Here is a 23,671-nt window from a genome sequence, read left to right as displayed (position 1 = left end):
ATTCAGAATTAGATAAAAGTTTCTCTTCTTCTGAGGTGCAGTGATTTCACCAGGCCGTACCCTCAAAAACCTTCCACTATGAAGCGGGGCTCCAGGAATATGGCAGACCCACTGAGATCAGATCCTGTCTATTTCTGAAAAATTGTTGAAATTATGGATTCCTTGTAAAGTCCACTTCCCACATCTGAATCAAGTGAGACCTGTCTCACAATGCACATTAAATGGGCATAGCTACTCACCAAATATAGCCTTACATGACTACCGTTTACAAAAACTTAGTTTAGTCTTCATGCCGTTGTTATTCTCTTTCATCCATGCTTTCTGGTGAACCTAGGAGAGTATTTATTCTTGTTTTCTTTATTCTTCAAAATAATCAGTCACAGTCAGGAGAGGTGCAACATGGAATAACAAAATCCCCTCCAAGGTTGTGGGTCAGCATAACAAACCAAAAGCGCCAAGCAGCTAGCTGTTGGGGGGGGCTTTGCTCCCTTGTGGGATCAGGTCAGATGTCCAAGTGAAAGTGAGGCCCACCACCTTGTCCTTGGGAATTGCATTAGTTGGCTTTCTATCACCACAAAGAAATTCCTGAGGCCAGTCGCTTGCCGAGAGGAAAGGTTTACTTTGGCCCATGGTTCTGGAGGTTCTAGCCCCAGTTTGAATGGCCTGAGGGATCTGGGACCCTGCTGAGGGTGGTCCATCATGGCAGGAGTGCTTAGGGGAACACACTGCTTACCACATGAGTCAGGAAGCGGAAAAAGACAGGAAGGGACTGGGATGTCACACTGCACTTTGAGGCCTCGTGACCTGTGGACTTCTCTCTACGTTGGACCTTGTAAAGACCCACAGCACCTCCCAGTTGTGCCACCTAGGACACCAAACTCATCCATACCAGAGTAGGAACATACACACTCCTCGGCTGAAGTGGCAGGGAACAGAAGACATGGACACTTTCATTGCCTCTGTTAGAGATGACACATATCACCTACCCTCTGTTACCTGGACTGTTCTGGGGTCACAGCCTCACCCATCAGCAAGAGGCTGAGAGGAATGTCTCCCCCAGTGCTGGAGGAGACCTGATAGCTCATTACATATCGACTGCATTCTTGATCTTGCTTGAATGTTTTTTTTTTTGTTTGTTTCAGTGATCCAGTGCTGGAGGAGACCTGATAGCTCATTACATATCGACTGCATTCTTGATCTTGCTTGAATGGCTTTTTTGTTTGTTTGTTTCAGTGATGTGTGTATGTGTGTGTGTGTGTGTGTATGTGTGTGCTTTATTATAAACTACTACAAATATTTTTCATGGTCTTCTGGGATTTTTACCAGGAAAATTCTATTTATTCACCATCGAGACATTTGTGCCTCATACTATTATATTATTTGAAGACTCTTTCAAAATTTACATCTGGTGTGTTTTGTTAGAAGTGACCGATGCACAGAGAATTTTGCTGTCATCCAGAAATATTCCACAAAATATCCATCCTCAAATTATTTAGAGTTGATGGTCATAGTTTACATTCTTTATGGAAGTATATACTTTGAGAACGTAAAAGCTTACTGGAAAAAGATTGCTCTCCATAGAGCACTGGTGACAATGTACTTTAAAAAAAAAACATTAATATTAAACATTTGTGCAATCCTCAGAATCTAAGCTGTTCGGATTGTGGCAAGGCATCCTGAGAAACAAACAGATGTAAAACCCTCAAAGAGGGCTGATTATAACACATAGAGTCAAGCAATGCCAACAATAACGAGAAGACCTCGCAAGTGTATGATTTTGAAAACAGAAGTGATGGACTCAGTTTGAAAAGGGATTCAAAACATCAAATGCTTAATCTTTTTATTTTTCATTTCTTAAAGCATTGGTCTGCAAGCGTGATGACTCTCAGCCTGTCTTATTATTTTTGCTTCCATGTGGTCAGAAACACAAGAGGAGTCTTATTTCTCAGGATATTTGAAATTTTAGTTTCAAATCCTACTGTGAAATAGACGCAGCGGAAACAGATGAAAACAAAGGGCTTATTGTTGAGGTTTTGCAAAAAGTGTTTTCTTTTGAATAAAAGGATTCAATCCTGTACTTGATTTAAATTGGGCACTTAGGAGGTAATGGTTATGCCAAGTCATGCAGTGGGGAGAGCTGGAAGTGGTACCTTAATTTCAATATCCGAGATTGCTGCCCCTTTCCACAGAGACGGGATGCATGTAAACAAACAGTCCTTTGGAGGCCATTAAGGAAGTCACTCACACCCTCAGCGGCCCTTGGCTTCTCCTTTCCCTTACACCCGCACATGTTGTCTACTTACACGTCATGTTGATTCTACTTCTAAAGCTCTTCTTGGCTTGCTCCTGTTCTCCCCACTGTCACCAGCTAAATTCAAACCACCACCCTGTCTTGCTTAAAACTCCCCATGTAGCATCTTGACAATCTGTATTCAGCCACCTACTTTCAGCCTCATGCTGGGGTAACCTCGTCCTAAAGTCTGAGAAATGACAAAGGAATGCGAATCTAAGGAGGGCCCCTCTCACTTTCTTGTGTGGGATGAACTTCAGTGGCCACCTCTGCTCAAAGGCTGTATGGAGTCCGATGCCCTTAGTAGCATCTTCAGTGTTTTCTCCGTCTGAGCCATCTCTTACAAACTGGGTCCCTTTTAGCTGTGTCCCATGGAGAGTCTGGTGGGGGTTTAAAAAAAAAAAAAGGAAGAGGAGAATGAAGCAAAAACCAAAAGAGTTTTTGGATAAAGACCCTGTGAACTGGTGGACCCACACACAGTAAAACTAGAACATTAATAAAATATTCTTTCTCAGTTGATATAGATTGCTACAGAACTTACCGCAACTTAATATGATTTGACTAGAAAGTATATATAATTTGGAAATTCCTTGTTTGAAAGCAGGACAGTGCTATAGAGTGATCTTAGTGACAGAAGGGGAAATTATAGCTAGGTTCCCATTATGCTGTGTTACTATAAATTCATGACATGGTTTCATAAATCTTTTTTTATGGGCACAACAGTTTTCAGCTTTGGGCTGAGCCTTCCAGAGCTTTTTTGTTTGGTTTCAATGCCTGCTAGTTCAGACTAGTTTGGACAAGCACTGAACTGTGAGTTGATCAGTTACTAACCTGTTCATTCATATCTGCTCTCCTTATAAAGTAACTCTACTCAAGGTTAGCTTGTGAATTTTTATTTGGGGGTGCTGTAAATTGGATGATTTATTGGTGAGAAGTACAGCTCATGGAATTTGCCTTGACTCTGCATTTCTGCATGACAAGTGCACCATTTCATGTATTGATTCGTGTTTGTTTAGGGTGATGTTAGGGGAAACCAAAGGAGATTTCAGGGATCTGAGGCCATACCTCTCCCTACCATTGCTACATTTCAGCAAAATGGCCAGGCATTTTCCCTTCTGAGCATTAGCACCTGAAGTCACTATAATCTGTCTTAGCCTTTGCCATCCAATACAATGTTGTATCTTTAGGGGTTTGCTTGTCTCACATCTGTGTGTATTGTCCGCAACTCCAGGGGATCCATGTTTGTGTGTGGATTTTCTGAGCACCTGCTACCATGGTTTATATCTTGCCAAATCTCAATAAATATTTGATGGGGAAATGCTGGCTACCTTTCAAATGTGTGTACTCAGCAATAGCAATCTATTAGTCTCCGTGCAGTGGCTGGGTGTGTCATCACTGAAGTTTCTTAAAAAAGTTTAGATAATAATTGGCTGTGGCTTGGAGCCTTATTGCAGAAGTCCTAAGAATCTGTCTCAGGGATTCCTAACAGTGGAAAGCTGGAGGGATTTAATTAGCTAGGTGCACAGGTTTAGAAGTGGGGTACCCAAGAAAGCGAGCCCCATTCTCAGTGTCAAAGCTTGTTGGCTCCCAGGCTGGAATTGAGAAATTCAAGTTTGATAGCTTTTCTCCCCTGGTGCTGTTTTTGCCTTTTAATCCTGGCCTCTTACTAGACATAGCTAAAAATATAATTTCATCTTAGCTTACATTTTTAAAGTTTACTAATTAAAACTCAGGCCATATAACAGTGTCCAGAGTCATAGGGTCTATTTGTCACCGTGTATAAATTCAAAGAATCAGGCCTTGTTCATGCTAGTGCTCCAAGCAAAAAAGCCATCATGGTCTGTCTGCCTCTGAAGTATAGGGAAAAGGAAAAGAAATCTATCTGGATGAAATGCTTCTGCTTTATAAAAAAATGATTTTATTACTTGTAATAGGAAGAATGCTATGTTTTTAGTATATATGACAATTTATCTCTGAGATTTACATCTTTTACTTATATGTAAGCCAAACTTTTCACTACATGGCTTGTACCTGGGGCTTGATGTTCACAAAAGTAGACACTCATTTTCTACCTGAAAATGGGCATACAAGAACACTCTAAATATCCTTTGAAATACTATTTTTGGTTCTTAAATTATTTTAGTTGAGTTCTTTTCAGCATGGTAAATATAAAGCAAATTTAGAACTGAGAATTGTTCCCTCAATTCATTGATCATATTTTATAGAAAGGCAGAATTAATATGACATAATAGTTCAATATGTCAATCCTATAACATGTGATTTTTTTTTTAACCTTTAAAAGCATCCCAGGGCTGGAGATTTAGCTCAGTGGTGCTGCTGCATGCCTTGCAAGTGCAATGGTCCTGAGTTTGATCCCTGGTACAAAAAAAAAAAAAAAAAAAAAAAAAAAATTAAAAAGCATCCTGAGCATATACTTTTGCTCTTTGGAATTTCCTTTCAATCCTAGCCTGATCTGATTTCCAATCCCTCATGTCTGTCTTGCTGCTCTGTTTAGAATTCTAAGTTTTGACCCCCTGGCAGGTGTTTCTCTGGGGCATTCATAGAAAGACGGGGCTGGGGATTTAGCTCAGTGATACTGCCATCTGCTTTGCAAGCACAAGGACCCAAGTTCAATCCCTGGTACAAAAAAAAAAAAAATGAGAGAGCGAGAACATTACCTTTTCTTTTCTGGTTTAGTGATTTCTGTTCTATGTTCACCTTTTTGAGGATATCCAAGTGCTAGGCTAAATTTTCATTATTATTCAAAAAGAAGGATGTTTAAAAGTTGATAAAAGCTTAACTAGCGCTCAACAAAATGAGTTTTGCTAATTAAAAGGCTCTGATTCTTACTCTTGTTAACACCTGTCGAATACAAAACCAACATCTCAGTGTTAATCCAGGTGGCAACATATCTGTTGATGGCAGAACTATTTCATGAGACATAAGCAAGAAGGCAAAAATTAATTATTACTTACTGCGTTTGAATTAATAATTACTCTCATTTCCATCAGCTTCAAATGAGAATTATTTTCAAAGTCAAACTCTCCAGAAAAGAATCTCAGTGTTTGGGAGCAATGATTTTCTAAGAGGACATAGGAAGATGTTTATTTTCAACCTCTATCATTTCTATTCATATTTAAAATTGTATTAATTGCTTTAACCACAAATCTTTGGTATTTCCAAGAGATGATATTCAGAGGAATATTTTCAGGGACATGTGGACCCTGATAACATTTTTTATCAGCCCTCTGACACCTTTATGAACATTTTACCCAGATATGTATGTATGTATTTTATTTGTTGTTTACTTACAGCTTTCTTGATTTTACAAAGAATTTACATGAGAATTATAATGAAGAAATACGTCCCATATATTTTAATCTTAATTTTTTTGGGGGGGTGTACTGGGGATCGAACTTGAGTCCTTGTGCTTGCAAGGCAGGTGGTAGAACCACTAAGATAAATCCCCAGCCTGATCTTAAAATTTTTTAAAGAAGAAAAATTGATGCCTGCTTTTACATTGACCCATCTAGTGTTATGAAAATAACTATTAGACATAACTGTGGTGATTGTTTTAAAATGCATCTGAAAGTTCTTTGTGAGCCTCATTTAAATATGGATTCCAAATTCTCCCATTCTAATGTGGGCTGAGCTTAGTGACTTGCTTCTAATACAAGGAAAATGATGACGGTTACACTTGGGGCCTTGGGCTGAGTGAAAATGAAAGGCTTGTGCCCAGGTCACCTGCTCTCACAGGGATACTCGGCCGGTGGGCCCTGAGCCAACGTGCCCCAGGGACCACTCCTCTGAGGATAGTACTGGAGAGAGACCATGGGCTGAGAATCTGGAAGGAGACTTCCTGGGGCTCCAGCAGACCACACGGATGACAGAAGAAGCCTGGCCAGGGCCCAGCCCAGGTGCTCTGGAGGTCCTGATCTGCAGAATCCCAAAGACAGTAAATGATGGTGGTTGCTTTAGGCCATGGAATATTGGATGACTTTTAAAGCAGCCTACACGCCTAGAAAAACCACCATTATTGGGCTGGGTAATGGCAGAGGGTTTTAAAGGCCAAAGTAATGAATGCTCTCCCTGAAAAGCTCAAACTGTCAGGAAACCGTCTTTCAAACACAACAGGTCTTCAAATGCTCCTTTGCTGGGGCTGGAGAATAATCTGATAGTCCACATTGGAAGCTTCTGTCAACAACTGTTGGCCAGTTTGGCACAATCCTGACCATTACTCAACGCTAGTGAGCTGTACTTGCTCACCTTCAGTTCTAGGTCATGGCTGACACGGATCTTTTGATCAGTGCCTGTGTGTGTGCGTGTGCGTGCATATGTTTATATGTTTTTGTGGGTTTTTTTCTCATTTTATTCAAAGGGGCTAAATAATGTTGTCATAGTTGCTCCATGCACTAAAAATTGACCTAAAGAGGCAGTATACCCATGGTATCTGTCAGCCGACTTTTAAAGCAGATGTGGGAGAACCCCAAGGAAAGAAATGTATCTGACCAAAGGGAAAAAGAAAAATGACCCTCTTGACCCTGCTGTTTTCTTCCTTATCCACATGAATTTTAAACTAAGTATAAAATAGTATTTAGAAGTCCAAAGACCCAACTAAAGCTTTGGAATAAATTGGTGGGAATTGTCACAATTACTCAGGTAACTGTAAACTGAGATTATGCTATTTTTTTGTAAAACTAATCTAATTGACAATTGTCACCAAATCTTATTCTCCAAGGGCAGCCTAGCATGTGTTATGCTGCTTAATTCATTCTAAATTGAAAACAAAATCATATCCCCCAAAGACAAAAATATTTATAGTGCAGGGACCGTGCTATTTCCTGAGCTGTGTGGGATTTCACTTACACCAATTTCACAGCTCTTGGGAAAAAAGCCACGTAGCGCTGGCAGCGGTGATGAGGCCTGGGCCAAACCTCCCTGTGTCACTGGGGAATGCACCTGTTCTACATTAAGAAGAGAGCCACCAGTTCCTCCGGTGTCCTGGGCTTGTTCCCAATGAACAAGAAAATGTACTCTTAATGACTCTTAAAGATACAAATTTTAAATGTACCTGAATATATCATTAAAGGAAATATTGTGTTCCCAAATGATTAAAGTATCATCAGTTTTAAGTTTAAAGGTCAGTCCATTTATTATAGAGTGTGCATTTCATCAACACAGTGGCAGGGTCTGGAGACAGCTGGGGGAACTCGCTGAGTGTTTGCCATGGCTCACCAGGCTCCCTCAGCACTAGTGAGCCACTGATGCGCTCGGGCAGGGCTCAGGACAGTCACCTTGATGACAGGCGTGCCTGGTCCAGTGTTGGAGGCCAGGCTATTGTGGATTTTCAACCTGAAGCAACCGTCATTCTGGACAAGATAGAACACATATTCCCAGTGTTTGTAATCCTAAGACAGAGGTATTATGTGTTGGCCTTAACCTCAATTACAGGGGACCCTCGAGTTACAACTGGCCTGACATAGGAACAACTTGGCTTATGACCAGAATTTTAGTTTTAATGTACCACCAAAGTCTTGAGTTACTACCCCAAACCCTGGCTGCTTGTACTTCCACATGGTCTCAGATACAGATTTAACCCTTAAAGAGTTCTGGAAGGAACATACGACCTCCTTTTCAGTGTGGGGTTAACTGAGAATTCCCGGGCCAATGTCTCTCTCCGGACATTGAGCTCCGCCTGTGCACAGGAGAGAGTCTTTGAAAGCTAGGTAGAGGAGCCTGAGCCTTCAATTGACCAATTTGAGTCTCAGCCAGCCCTTGGAATAAATTGAGTTCATAAGCAAAGAGTCCACTGTATAATCCTTTTTCAAGTCAAATATTGGTAAGTTTTGCTGTATTGTGATAGGTGATCAATAACTGAAAGAATGGTGTCGTCACTGGACGAAGGGAAAATCTTTTGAAAATTACGAGACATTTTATTCTGAAGACTTTTCACTGCAAGGAACAAAAAAATCTCCTTTGTCTCACAAAGAGCATCCACGTTGTTGAAGGTAGTGAGGCCCTGTGTGGTGTGAACGTAAAGATGCTTTCAACACGGGGCTTCATAATTTGTTGAGACAGTAAGTTAGGTCCACAGCAATGGAAATTGGGTTCTGCGAAAAATGCTTTGAGCATTTCTACTTAATAAGAGTATTTGTTGATCTGTATGATAGTGCACCACTAGGGACTTCACATTTTATTATTTCTTGGGACTCTTAAGCCCACAGGTCTTTATTACTGTGTCCATTTCGCAGATGATGTTGCTAAAGATCTGAGAAGTTAAGTGCTTCGCTCACCTTCACAGAGGCATGTGGAGGGTCTGAGATTGAAACCTGGACTCCAGAACTCTGTACTGACTGCACACTAGGTGGATGGAGAAGTTTTTCTCCTCCTGGAGGCAGTGACAGTGAGGGGAAAGAAGCAGCAGTTGAGACTCAGATACGGCGCACACAGGCTGGCTTTCCTTCCAGTAATTTTCAGTCTATCTTTTCGATGGAGTGGGAGAAATTCAGCCAGCCTCTTCCTTGGAAATGGAGACTGAGTGCCGAGGCATCTTTTATAATTCTAATTTAGCAACAGCCTGGAGCCTTTCTTAACTTGGGAACATTGCCTAAACGGCTAATTCTGACAGTGACGAACGTATTTCGCCTGACACTTTCCGAAATTTGGATTTATTTATCTCATTAATATTTTTCTTTAGGCAAAATCTATTTGTAGTGCCCTTTCTATTTATAAAGTGGAAATGTTTTCTTTCTTGAGTCAAATGACCCTCCACGAGAGGCATCTGAGCAGCCAGGAGAGAGGTGAGTTTGCTGCCCCTTGAGTGTGGAATAACAACCGCAGTCCCTCTGTGAGAGGTTGTAAGTGAGTGAGGGCAGGGCTGCCTGTGTAGTGTTTAGGGTTTTTGAGAGTATTGATGTGAACTGAAGTCACCTACATCCAGAAAGCTGGATTTCTGCTGTGCATGCCACAGCCCTGATCATGGCTAGTTGGAGAGGCTGTGGCTACCCTGCCATGTTGGGTTCTTTACCACTGAAACACCTTCTCAAGGTGGGGGATTAAAGCTGAGATCCAGCCCTGAGCCAGAAGTTTGGGGTTCTGGTGTCAGGGCTGTTTCATTCTTCTGTGTGGCTCCCCTCATGGGATACCTTCCTCAGAATCTTGTAAATAAGCCAAAAATGTTACATATCCTTTCCATCAAGAGGATTCAAATATCAGAAAGATCCAAAGCTGCATGTCACACACACACACACACACACACACACACACACACACACACACACACACCTTAATTACTTTTACATCCTCTTCCCCATTCTAATTTCCCCTCTCTCCCTTCCCCCATCCCCTTTCTATTTCCGCAAAGTCTACTTCCTTGTTTCTTGTCATCTCTTGTTCATTTTGTTCTTAAAAATATTTATATTTTGGGTTTCTCATAAAAGAAAAATCATATGATATTTAGCCTTCTGTGTCTGATTTATTTCATGACCATTATGGTCTCAAGATCTGTTCATTTTCCTACAGATGACTCCAGTGTTTCTTCAGTATGGCTGAGTAGTTCTCCATTATGTATAAATACCACACTGTCTTGATCTGTTCATCTGTTGATGGACATAGAGGCCAATTCCAAGATTTGGCTATTACGACTTGTGCTGCTATAAACATGAGTATAAATTTATGGCCACAGTATGATGATGTCTTAACTCCTTCAGCAAGGTACCCAGGAGTGGTAGAGTTGGTCAACTGGAATTTCTGTTTTTAATTTTTAGAGGAATGTCCATACTGATTTCCATAGTAAGTATAATATATTGCAATCTCATTAACAGTTTAGAAAGCCCCCCCCATCTCATCAACGTTCAACATTTCTTGTTTACTTACGTTTGTGATGATAGCCATTCTTTCTGGAGTAAGATGGAATTTCATCGGTATTGTTTCTGTTTGCATGTCATTAATGGGAAAAGATGCTGAACATTTTTTCATATAATTAATTATTAGCCATTTGTACTTCTTCTTTTGAGAAGTGTCTGTCCATTTCAATTGCCCATTATTCTACTGGATCTTTTGTTTTTGAGAGTCTAAACTTTTGAGTTCTTTATGTTTTAAGTATCATTTCTCTGAAGTGTAGCTGGCAAGATTTTTCCCCCATTCTGCATGTTATTCCTTCACTCTCTTGGCTGTATTCTTTGCAGTGCAGTAGCTTTTAATTTTATATAATCCTATTTGCTGATTCTTTGTAGTATTTCTTACACGTTTGGGGTTCTGTTCAGGAAGTCCTTGCCTAGGTAAAGTTTTATCTGTTTTATCTAGAAGAAGGTTCTGTTTTGATATCTAGGTTTTTTTTTATCCATTTTCACTTTATTGTAGTAGAGGATAAGAGATAATTGATTGATTCTTTTTCATATGTGTAACCAGTTTTCCCACCACATTTGTTTAAGAGGCTATCTTTCTTCCAGCGTGTGTTTTTGGATGCTTTGTCAGAAATCAGGTGTCTAAAGGTACAGACTATTGTTTCTACATTCTCTATTCTATTGAAGCACACATCTGCTTTTGTGCCGGTGCCATGCTGTTTTATTACTGTAGCTTTGTAGTATAACATGAAATCCAGGATTGATGCTTACTTCCTTGTACTTATCCTCAGAATTGCTTTGTTTATTCTGGGTCTCTTCTGCCTTGATATAAATTTTAGGAGTCTTTATTTCTAGTCTTCTGAAGGAAGTTTTGTAATTTTGATGAAAATTGCACTGAATCTATTATATTACTGCTGGTACCATGGCTATTTTGACAATATTGGCTTTTTTTTTTTTTTTTTTTGGTACTGTGAATTGAGCTCAGCCAGAAATCGAACTCAGGACCTTTCACTTGCCAGGCAAGTGAGGTGCAAATGACAATATTAGATCTATAGGATCAGAGGATGTGTTTCTGTTTTCTAATGTCCTCTTCATTCTCCTTTTTTCAGAATGCTATTGTTGTTATACAGGTCTTTTACTTCATTGGCTAGGCTAATTCCTAGGTATTTAATTGTTTTTGAAGTACCATCTATGGATATTTCCTTTATTCTTTCTCAGCGGGTTCATTGTTGCTATATGTTATTGCCCACTGTGTATAGAGTTTGTGTCCTGCCACTTTGCTGAGTTTATTAGTTCCAAGGGCCTTCTGATGGAGTTTATTCAGGTCCTCTATGTAAAGGATCATCCCATCTGCACATAAGGATAGTTTGACTTCTTCCTTTTCTATTCATATACCTTTTATTTCTTTCTCTTATTTGATTGCTCTGGCTAAATTTTTCAGAACTATATTGAACATGAGTGGTGAGAGTGGACACCCTTATCTTCTTCCTGATTTTAGAGGAAATATTTTCAGTTTTTCCTCATTTAGTAGACTGTTGGCAATGAGTTGCCCATAAGTGGCTTTTTATTAGTCTGAGGTTAGATCCTTCTATACATATTTTTTTCACAGTTTTTAATTTTGAATAAATGTTGGGTTTTGTCAAAGGCTTTTTGCACTTATTGAGATGATCGAATGTTATCTCTGCTTTTGTTTACATGGCATATTGCATTTATTAACTCGTATATGTTGAACCATCCTTGTATCTGTGGGATGAAGCCAAATTGGTCATGATTTATGAACTTTCTAATAATTTGCTGTATTCTGTTTGTTGAGGATATTTGCTTCTATATTCATTAAGAAAATTAGCCTGTAATTTTCTTTTCTTTTCTTTCTTTTTTGTTGAGTCCTTATCTGGACAATGCTATCTTCAAGGAATGACTTTGGCAGGGTTTTTCCTCTTTCAATTTTATGAAAAAATTTGAGGAGTATTAGCATAAGTTCTTCCCTGAAGTTCTAATAAAATTCTGTGGTGAATCTATCGGGTTCGGGGCTTTTCTTAGTAGGGTGTTAATTAGACTCTATTACAATGCCCACTATAAGTCATTTCCAACCTTGTATATTTTCTTGTTTAAATTTAGTAATTCTTATGTGTCTAGTAATTTATTCATTTCTTCTAGGTTCTTTTATTCTTTGGAATATGTTTTTTGAAATAGTTCTTATAATCCTTTGGATTATAGCAGTGTAATTATGATATCTCCTTTTTCATTTCCAATTGAATTGTTGTGGGTCTTTTCTTTGCTTCTCTTGGGAAGTTTGGCTAAAATTTACGAATCTTGTTTATCCTTTCAAAGAACCAGCTGTGTTATTTAATCTCCAAGTGTCTGTGTAGCTTCTGTGGTTTCTTTTGCTATTGATTTCTAGTTTCATTCTGCTATGATCCAATGATATGCAGGCAATTTATCAATTTCTTTGTATTTAAACATGCTAGATGGTCTATTTTGTTTTCATTTTTCATTTTTATTTTTTACTTATTTTTCTATTTTTTTGGTACTGGGGGTCAAACTGAGTACCTTGTACTTGAAAGGTAGGTGCAGGACACTGAGCTAAATCCTTGGCCCTTACATGGTCTATTTTGTAGTAAGTTGCATGTGCTGCTCAGAAAAAAAAAATGTGTATTCTATTGTTGTTGAAACATTCTGTAGATATCTCTCAATTCTATCTATTCAGTGGTGTGGTTCAACTTTGATATTTCTTTGTTTGACTGACCTCCCTGTTTGTGAGAATGGAGTATTCAAGTGGCCTGCTATGATTGTACTGTTGTCTATCCTTTTATGTCCACTAGTTTTTGTTTTGTGGAATTGGGTACACAGACTTTGATGCACATATGTTTATATTGTTATCTCTTCCTGATGCATTGTTACTTCTACTAGTATATAGTGACTTTCTTTATCTCTTCTCATCAGTTTTGGCTTGAGTTCTGCTGTGTCTGAAAATAATATAGCTACTCCTGATTGCTTTGGGGCTACAGTTGCATTGAGTGTCATTTTCTATCCTTTCATTTTCAGTCCATATGTTTCTTTTTGAGTGATCTGAGTCTCTTGAGGCAACATATGTTTGGGGTTTTTGTTTTTAACCTAAACTCCAAGTCTGTATCTTTTGTTGAGGAATTAAGATCACTGATGGTTATTATTTTAAGGTATTTACTGAACCTTGTCATGGCATTATTTTTCTAATGCTAATTCCTTTATTTTTCCTTTTGCTTAACTACTGTCCTGGTTAGATGTGTTCTTTCTTTTGGGCTCCTGTTGATGATGGCCTCCCTGTCCCTGTCTAACATTCCTTTAAATACTTTCTACAATGCTGGGTTAGTGGTCATGAATTTCTTAGTCATGTAATGTTTTTATTATCCCATCTATTTTGAAAGATAATTTTGCAGTATACAGTAGTGTGGGTTGATTGTGGCTTTCCTTTATGGTTTGAAAAACTTCTCTCTAATCTTAACTGCCCTTTAATGTTTGTTCTGAGAAATCTGCTGTTATCCTAATAGGCTTGCCTTTATTGGTTGCTTGATGTTTTTAGTATTCATTATGATGCATTTCTGGCATTTTGACTATGATGTGTCATGGAGAGGTTCTTTTCTGGTTGTGATAATTTATGTGCCTTATTTATCTCAATACTGAATTCTTTCTCTAGATTTGGAAAAATTTCTGGTTTGATTTCAGCGAGTAATTTTTAATACCTTTGGTATCATCTTCTAACCTTTCCCTTACTTTTATATTTCTTAGTTTTTGTTTTTTGAGTTATCTAGTAGATGTTAGATCCAGATTTTCATGGTACCTCACTGTTTTTAGGATACCACAGAATATGTGATCTACTATATCAACTTTGCCTTTAAGTTCTAATATTCACTCTTCCCACTGGTTCTTCCTCCTGGCCATATTTTCAATTGAATTTTTCATACTCCGGATTTCTTTTCACAGTCCAATTCTTTACTAAAATGGTCCTTCACACCATATACTGTTTTGTTTAATTCAATCAAATTTTGTGTCTTTTTTAAAAGAAGAAAGATTTATATGATCTGAAGAGAAAATAGAGTATCTGTGTCTTTTTAAGCTCATCAAGCATTCTATTAAATCCTTACGTATTTATTGAGAGCTTCTTTGTGTTCATTGAACATCTTATAAATTTGTTTACTTTTTCCCCCTTAATGTCTTCAAACATTTTAACCATGTGACTTTTAAGTGCTTTACCTACAACTTTTCTGCTTCAGTGTCTGTGAGATCAGCTTTTAGGAAGTTAAAAGTGTTTATAGGCATCCTGTTGCCTTGTTTTCTCATGTTTCTATTGTTTTTGTGCTGAAGATTGAAGATCAGTTAGGGTAGAAAAACTTGCTACTGTGAGGAACTCTTTAGTTGGTTTCTGTCTCTCTATGATGCGTCCTTGGTATCTGTTATGTTTTGAAGTTAACACACCTCTTCAGTGTAACGAGATCAGTCTAGTTGCTACTTTCCAAGGAAAGAACAGTAGCAGTTTATATTAAACTCTATAGAGCCAACCATGAATTAACCATACAACTTACAACTTGTTTTAACAATTTAATACATTTTTCATTAACCCAGGAAGACAATTGAATATTACTACTGACCTATAGGCTGGAATGTAGAATAGAGGAAAAAGGGGAAAAATAGTTGAGAGAGAGAGAGAGAGAGAGAGAGAGAGAGAGAGAGAGAGGGAGAGAAAGAGAGGATAGCAAAACAGTGGCATCAAATGAGATTAAAAAAACAATAAAATTTTTGTCCTGTTATTTTTACATCTGAAATGGAGAGGCTTAAGAGTTACATGTGGGGGTAAGGAAAAAGAAGGAGAGAAGTACAATTGTAGATTGGGGGAAGCCATACTTGAGTCTTGCATACATAATTTGTGGTAGCGGGTCACCTGATATGACCATGAAAAATACATTTAAAATAGAGCATTAATTCTTATTCTCCATTTTGCATATCCGTAACCCCACCCCCACCCCGGTTCTGGTCCTTATCCAGAACATGCCCTTGTCTCTTTATGTTGCTAGGATTCATCTGTCCTAACTCCATCTTTACCCTCTAATTTTCTGGCCTGCACTTTCCTTAATGTGCTAATGTGAGGTGTCTCTTCTACAAATATCTTGCTTGCCACACTGTGTCCCAGTGAGAAGAAAGCTAGTTCGATAATAGCTCCTTGAACATGCCCTTGTCTCTTTATGTTGCTAGGATTCATCTGTCCTAACTCCATCTTTACCCTCTAATTTTCTGGCCTGCACTTTCCTTAATGTGCTAATGTGAGGTGTCTCTTCTACAAATATCTTGCTTGCCACACTGTGTCCCAGTGAGAAGAAAGCTAGTTCGATGGAATAGCTCCTTGTAAAAGTAGCTCGCCAAACAAGCACGGCCAGGTTTGGGGTTGCTTGCTTCTCCTTCTGGAGTTAGATTTCTGGTTTTTTTCGTCTTGAGCAAAGAATTGATCAAAATGAGCAAGAAGCAGTGGCAATGTTTATTTAGAGAAGTCCAAGTGAAAACTGAGAGAGAAACTATCTCTGTAGAGCAAGCTTGTGCCAAGTAAAAGAAGAAAGAGGAAGATAAAAGTACACTGTGGAGGAAGAAGCAGAGTGGGCTATCATGAGGAAAGCCATGCTAGCAAGCTCTTCCTGATGTCTGTGTCCTTTTATACTGCCCAAGTCTCAAAGAAACCCAAGGAATCTTCCACATACAGGTCCGTTCTTCACAGCCAGCTTTGCCATGCCAGAATCTCGTCTCTCTGGGGCACGTGGGCACTGGGCAATGACTGCTCAGCTCCCAGCCCTACTGTTGTACTCAGCTTCTTCCCTGGGAGTTAGATACTTTCTCAAGATGGTGTATTTAGGAAATCCGAGTTCTAAGCACCGAGGGATCAAGAGATGATATGCTTCTTTCTCTGATACTACAACTCATCAAGGGATGTCTGCTTCAAGTTGCCTTCCCATGTTTACATGTTTTTCCTTAGCCCCAGTTTCCTGATATCTGTGGATACTTGTGAGTGTCCTCTGAACATCTTGTTAGCACTAGTAGTTAGGTTTTTTTTCAAAACAGAATGTTTATTTAGCAAAAGGGGTGGAATGTGTGTCTTGGCTTGAGGATGTTCAAGCATCAGACAGACATTGAGAGAGATTAGGTCAGGAAAAACAAAAGCAACTATTGTTGAAAAGCAAAGGCCCCAAAGAATAAATTACTTTCTGAGTTTTTATGAAAAGTTCAGTGGCCCAGATCTCTCCTGCAGCAGTTGTCAGATTTATCTCAATTACCTGGATAGATTGATCAGAAACATCTCACAGATTGGAAATCATCACTTCAATTTCATATTGTTTATGAATAAATGGTTAGAAACAAAGACTAAGGTATTGCTTTTTCTTAAGGACGTCTTTCCCAATTCCTGGTACCATTGAATGTCTTTTCTCTAATTATAGCCTCAAAAACTGTATCTTTACACATGATATAATGCTATGTTTTATGGTAGGTTTTGTAAGAATACACAACATACTTAGAAGATGCAAGTCATGTCCCCCAGCAGCATTTAACTGAATGCAAGAGGGGCTTGGTAAACATCCTCTCATAAACTCAGTTCTCACTTCTGTAATATTGAAAATCATGCTTAAAATTGCAGCATCGGCTGCACTGGTTTTGCTGGATGTCAGTACTCAATAGGTCATGAACAAGAAGTGAAATTTGAAGGGTGAGGTTGCTGGGATTTTGTGAGTGAGAGAAGTGGGGCTTTCCTTCATAGCTTGTAAGAAGAGGGAAGGGAGGAAGTAAGGGCAGGAACAGAAGAGCAAAACCCTTTTGTTGTGATTTCAGGAGTCGAGACTTAGGGCTAGGAACGGAGAAGGGGAAGGGACTGTGAAATGTCAGAGAATCCAAGACCTTCACTGCCAGGTTGCAGTTTGGTTTAGTACAAGAGTTAGAGGCATGGCACCATTTAAAGTTGAGATTGGGGTCTTCGATTTTACATCTGCTCAACCTCTGATAATGTGAGTCATGTTGGCCAGAGATCAGTTGAAATTAATTCCCATAGTCAAGCAGGGTAATTAATCAGAAAAATTCTTATTCATGTAATAGAAAGAAACATCTTTCTACCACAGTTTCTACCCCTTAGATTTGTAAATCTGCAAAATCCTTTTGGTTTTTTTTTTTTTTTTAGAGGAACTAGCTCTTTTTTTTTTCTTCCCCAAAGCCTTAGTAGATGTTTGGCCTGTGTTAAGTGTGTTACATACATTTTGCTTCGTGGATCACATAAGCAACTCACTGCATTTATGAAGTCAATGAATCTCATTCAGGTCGGCCCAAATGCCTGAGCCTTCACATGGAAGCTTTCCTGCAGTGACCAGAGGACAAGGTAGTGATGTCTCTTTAGGCCCATTTGACAAAGGCAGTAAATTCTGTTCCAAAAAGCTGTGTGGCTGCAGACACTGTGAGGAGCAGGAAAACTCTTTCACAATTCAAGAAAACTTGCTGCCTGAAATGAGAGCTGCCAGGGACCCAAAATGTCAAGTGTTTCTTTCTATCACTGCTTAATATTGGGGAAAATTTGTTAACCAACCCATCTCATCACAGTGTCCCAGATAATAGACTATATTTTTGTATTTGCATGGGGAATATGCTTTTAAAAAGTTATATTTTATCAGATTATAAATTCCGTTTTGTATCCATATGCACAAAAGGAAGTTTGAAATGTACTTGAAAATGTTTTCAGTTATAATTCATTGTCAATGATAAAATTAGGTAACCCGATTTTTTTCTCTAGATTATTTCTCTTCCAAATCAAATAGATAGTTTAAATATGTTGTCTTGAATGTCAGGTCTCATCCTTTGGTGCTGGACTAAAGGCATGACTGTAATAATTAGAAAAATGTTCAAATAACCACACACAAGAAGAAAAACAGTTGGTCTTGAATTGAAAAGATTAAAGGGACTGTGTTCATTTAACCTGAACAGAATGGTTATTTAATGATGATGTTCATATATACATGCATGATTGGTATATAGGAAATGGCCAGAATCTTTACTTGAAAAAAATGACTAAATAGAATTATGCAGAGGGTGAAGAATTCAATTTAGGCTTAGAGAACCTTGAACGGGGGATTATGAAGTGTACACGAGAGGCAGAATGTCTTATCAAGTGTTTAAACAAAAGGTTGGCTATAGCCCATTAACCTATTTTATTTTTTAAGCTATTTTAGGTATCATCTTATCTAATAATAGTGATACTAAATTCAAATATTTGCTCAGGTTTTTTATATTTTGGTTTAGTTTTTTGTATATTATTTTGGTATTTGTATGTGTTAAGCAAGATATAGTCAATCATTAATGTGTATTTTATGGCTTCAGAGTTTTCAGTCCATGGTTCTCTGGCTCCAAGGCAGAAATATCATGGTGGAAGGGCATTCTGGAAGAAAACCACTAAATCCATGGCAGCCAGAGAGCAGAGAGCAAGGAAGGACAGGAGAGAAAGAGGGAGGGAGGGAGAGAGAGAAGAGAAAAACCCGTGAAAGAATATATCCCTCCGTGTTGTACCCAGTGATAATGTTAGTGTCACCATAATCTAATCTCCTTCTACAACCTCTGCTGTTGGGCACATGATACTTTTGGAGGACATTTCAATCTGAGCTACAATAGCCTGGAAAATACTTTGTTAGCCAAATCATAAGAAAAAAAATCTGCATTGTGTATTGTTGATCTGAAATGGACCCGTGTCACCTTCAGATTTTTATTTGAAAGGATTTTAAAAAGATTATCTGAAAAGACATTAGGAGCAAAGATGAATTAATAAGTGTGGTTTACTCCATAAAACAAATACTATAAATGTTTCAAATACATTTATATAATAAATTTCAAAGTACAAATTTGAATAATAGTCAATTGTAATGGAATACTTGGACTGCAGTAAAAGGAAGTAAATAACTAGGTGATATATTTATCTTTTCAAAATGTTTTTTAAAAGAGTAACATAGACCTGCAGAAGATTTAAGAGGATAGCACGAAACCCTCATATATACACCTTGCCCAGTTGCCATGTTATTAGCATCTACATTTGTTGGTTATGCTTGTGAAGATGAATTGTGAAGTCCGTTGTAGCTTATGTGTAGGGCATTGTCAGAATAATGTATATAGGCCCCTGTGGGAACACTCTACTTCAGGACATTGCTCGTGAAATCCTTTTTTGCCTTCAGTCTCAAGAGTCCACAGACCATTGTAATAAGCTTGTGGTGATTTACCATTATTCTTTTAATTTTCAGTTTCCCTGATGACTAATAGTGTTAAACGTCTTTTCTTATCCTACTTTTCTTCTATATAACTTCTTTGGTGAGGTGTTTATTTAGATTTAAATTGGGATGTATGCTCAGTTTTAAATGTTTTTCTATAGTTTTGTGTTTTGTTTTTGACCAGGGATCAAACTCAGAACCTTTGAGTTTGCCAGGCAAGTGGTGGAACCACTGAGCTAAATTTCTGGCCCTTTTTCTATAGTTTAATACAAGTTCTTTATTAGATTCATAGTTTGCAAATGTTTTCTCCCATATGAAGCTTCTTATTTTGTTTTCTTTCTTTTCTTGAACCCAGGACCCTGTGTATGTAGCTGTATTCTACTGCTGAGCTACACTGCCAGCCTTTGCTTTTCTTAAGAGTGTCTTTTGCAGAGAAAAAGCTTCTCATTTTAGTACAATTCATTGTATCTTCTTTTCTCATACAGATCTTATTTCCAGTGTCATATGAACTCATTGCCACATCAAAATCGAATAGGTATCTTTCTTCTGGAAGTTTTAAAGTTTTGCATTGTATTTATATAGCTCTATAATCTCTTTGAGTTAGATTCTGTGAAAAGAGTCAGACCTGCATAGAGGCTCATATTTTTAAAAGAAAATGATGACTCGGAAAAGGAAGAGAGAAATTAGTAAATAATGTGAGTGAAGGGAACTGGTGTCATCTGTGGGTCTTTACACTCCTAAGTGGGAACTAGCTGGGTCCAGGGAATAAAAGTGGCTTGGATCCTACACCAAGTCAAGAAGAGTAAAGAAAAGAAGCATCTGCACTTGTATTGTAAGCAGGAGCTGAGAGTGGGCTACGCGGAGCCTCATAGCCAGGCTGACCATGCTTGTCCTGGGCATGAGATGAAGCCACATCTCAGGTGTGAAGGTTAATTTTATGTGCGAATTTCACTGGGTCACAGGGTCACTTGCCCACAGTAAAGCATTCTAGGTATTTCTATGAGAAAGGTTCTGCAGGAGACTAACATGTAAATTGGTGGGCAGGTGGATTGCTCTCCAAATGTGGGTAGGCTTCCTTAAATCCACTGGAAGCCTGAGTCCAACAAAAGGCTGGTGCTTCCCTAGGTGAAAGAATTCTCTTCTGATGATCTTCAGAGTGAAGCATCAGCTTCTTTGGCTTCAAATGTTCCTGGTTCTTAGGCCTTGAGACTCGGCTCAGAACTACAGGATAAGCTCTCCTGGATCTCAAGCTTGCCAACTCATCCTGCAGTTCCGCGGACTCTCCCCTCTGTAATTCTGTCAGCCAATTCCTTATATAGTCTTTGACCTTTCTGTACACATGCTCATTCAGCTGGAGAGCACTGACTAGTACGCTGAGTTTCCTTTTAGTTTCCTGTGTGGTAAACACACATGCTGCATTCTGGGAGAGACAAGTCACTTTGTCAAAAGAGTATTCTGCTAGTCAGCTGGCTGTGCTTACAACAGGACCACTTTTCTTTTCACACTTTCCTACCTGATCTCCCAGGATAAAAGGCCATTGCCATGTCAGCTGGGGAAGCCTGAGTCACATAGCTGAGTCTGTTGTAGTTTGCTGTCATGAGTCTGCCTGAGCAATGTTACTTTTTGGTATTAGCTAATCCAGCAGGGTCTGTCTGAATAAGTAAAAAAAGATTCAGGTGATGTGTAAACGAGAAAGACTGACACCCCTTTCTTCCTTCCCACTCTGGAAGCGGGCTGGATGCACAGTTGCTCCGGGCGTAGCTCACCTCTGCAATTAAGCAAGATCCCAGAATTTGAACCTTGGAAGTGAAATCTGCTCAAGGCAAAGATCCAAGTCTTCATTCTGCTTGAATGGAAGAATGAGATTAAAAGAGAAAAATGGCTGCATTGAGGACAGAGGACAGAACTCCATTTCACCTCAGTCTGTTTTAGCAGTTAATTTCTTCTCAAGAGGGACATTAAAGTCTTTTTACCTGGCAGAGAGGCTCTGGCTGTGTAAACCCAGTGTGGGCCATGGAATGGAATGAATGATCAGATTTTACATTAGTCAAGAGAGAGACAAGGTGCGTATTATTTTCCCGTGCCTTTCGTCATGAAATATAGACTATCCTTCCACTGAGTATTTGCTTAACCAGGTCATACAAATTCTTAATTCAGGAAGAGGAAAAAACAGCGTCTGAAAGCTAGGACTTGAGTACTTGAGAACATTTGCAGGTGTTTCTGGACAACAGGAACACATTTGTTTACTCTCCTGTACTCTGCCAGTGTCTTTAACCAGTAATCCTGGCCAGTCTAACCTTCGAAGTGTACTTTGTGACAAAGAATGATTGTGAATTTCGGGCTTCAGGAAAAAGCACAAGTTTGTATAGACAGGAAAATGCTATGAATTTATATGTTATCAGTTTCTAACTTATAATAAAGGTATTCTATGAAAATAATTGGAAAAGAATTATTTAATGAAGTTTTAGGTTTTTAGTTTTATTTAAACTTCTAATCAAAATTCAGTAACTTAAGGGGATTTAGCTCAGTGGTTCCACCGCCTGTCTCACAAGTGCAAGGTCTCGAGTTTGATTCCAGGTACCAGAAAAAAAAATCAGTAACTTAAAAGCATTATGGATGCAAAGAATGTTCTACAAGTTTGTTAAATCTTGATTCTGCCCCAATCTTTATGTGAGAAATGCATTTCAATGCTCTTTTATACAAAATTATGGCTACAGAGCCTTCTTAGGAATTCTTGCTTTGGTCAGACACCTCATTTTGCTAACTGTTATCCATTTATAGTTTAGCTTAAAGATATAGTATATGTTAAGTAATAAAACTTACATTCCTGGGGCTGGGGATTTAGCTCAGTGGTTCTGCTGCCTCCCTCACAAGCACAAGGTCCTGAGTTGGATCCCTGGTACCAAAACAAACAAACAAACAAACACTTACGTTCCATCAGATGGAAATGTCTGGAATTCTGAAGAGCCTTCCAGTTGGGTCTGTGACCCTGAATAAAACCTTTGTGTGATTTGGTATAGCCCTGTGCCCAGAGAGAGTGCTTAATGCCTAAAACCATGCCAGAGCACAGAGAAGTACAAGCATGTGTCCCCCAGTGCCTTGAATTAGTGGGAAAAAGTAAGCACTTTTTCCTACTTCGATTGCTGATTAGTCAGTCTGATCTACTACCCAGGGAAAGATGTTAAAGCCAAATTCCAAGAAGATGGCTATAGCATTTCAGGAAAATAAGAATATATTTTTGAATATTAGAAATGAATAAATGAAATCCTGTGAAAAGAAATCATTTCTGCTGTCATCATCACTGTTACTATTCATCAAATTTCAATATTATGTTTATACCAAGAAGGGTGTTTGTGTCTCAGTGAAACTCAGAATCATGCATAGTTGGAAAAAGCAATATCAACATTTATTGCCTTTTTAGTGTTTACTTTTTTCGTGCCAGGAATCTGTGTGGCTATTTTGGCCTGGTGAGAAGTATTCTTACTCTCTGTACCTGTTTTTTTGTCAAGAACTGAGGATGTGGTCCTTGGTTAGAAAAAATAAAGAAGTATCTCCTTTGTAGAACTTATGGACCCTTTTTTGGAATCTCTGAAGCATCAATAACTTTATAAAAATCTATAAAGTATAAATACCCAGGGATGTTTTTGATTAGTAGTACACTAAGTCTCAGGTACTATGTGCCCTTTTACAACATAGTCATCTTGCATTAATATACAAAAATTCCACTTAATTACTTGGAGGTCCCCCTCATAGCATCACATGTGATTATTTGGTACTGTTTTGAGAGTGAAAGTGTTGTGGCTTTGGTTGTGCATAATTAAATAAGTAATATTCTCCTATAACATGTTTCAGGCTGCCTCTTTCCAAGCAGGCATCTGGGTTTAAATATGGCTCTGTGCTGGTCTTGCAGGACATTGTTCACAGGATGTGGATGTGTCCTGGCTCCTGACCTTAGTGAGCAAGCGGGTGTCGGAGAAGCAGTACAGTGGCAACATTGCTGTTCAGAGCATTATTCAGTTTTGGCTTTTGGCTCGGCTCACTCATCAGAGACTGCTATTTCCAGCTGCACTGCAAGCTCTCCCACAGTTTAATTCTTTGCTTATTTTTTTTAGAAATCCTCCGTCCAAGCACCACAGTGATGTGCCAAAATTATGATGATGACTTCACACCTCAGCGAATTCACATCTGCAAGGAGAGAGAACAATTTGCAACTGAATCCAGCCTCACTCATGCGATCCCCAAATTTCTCCTTGGTTATCAGCCACTCTGGAGACTGCTGGGTAAATCCA

General features: G+C 38.7%; 2 long non-coding RNA genes across 3 annotated transcripts in view; both read left to right on the top strand.

Annotated features, from left to right (window-relative positions):
• Positions 1-21,252, top strand: part of LOC104849230 — a 53,320-nt gene extending 32,068 nt beyond the window's left edge. The window contains exon 3 of the long non-coding RNA XR_776698.2: positions 21,113-21,252. This is a non-coding gene — a long non-coding RNA (uncharacterized LOC104849230). The remainder of the gene's footprint in view (positions 1-21,112) is intronic.
• A 2,247-nt stretch (positions 21,253-23,499) lies between these two features.
• Positions 23,500-23,671, top strand: part of LOC104849229 — a 76,752-nt gene continuing 76,580 nt past the window's right edge. For both annotated transcript variants that reach the window (XR_776697.2, XR_004518073.1), the window contains exon 1: positions 23,500-23,662. This is a non-coding gene — a long non-coding RNA (uncharacterized LOC104849229). The remainder of the gene's footprint in view (positions 23,663-23,671) is intronic.

The sequence above is a fragment of the Fukomys damarensis genome, unplaced genomic scaffold, assembly GCF_012274545.1.
Source record: "Fukomys damarensis isolate Sample0158 unplaced genomic scaffold, DMR_v1.0_HiC HiC_scaffold_19, whole genome shotgun sequence".
Lineage (NCBI taxonomy): Eukaryota > Metazoa > Chordata > Mammalia > Rodentia > Bathyergidae > Fukomys > Fukomys damarensis.
This window is presented reverse-complemented; position numbering and strand designations above follow the sequence as displayed.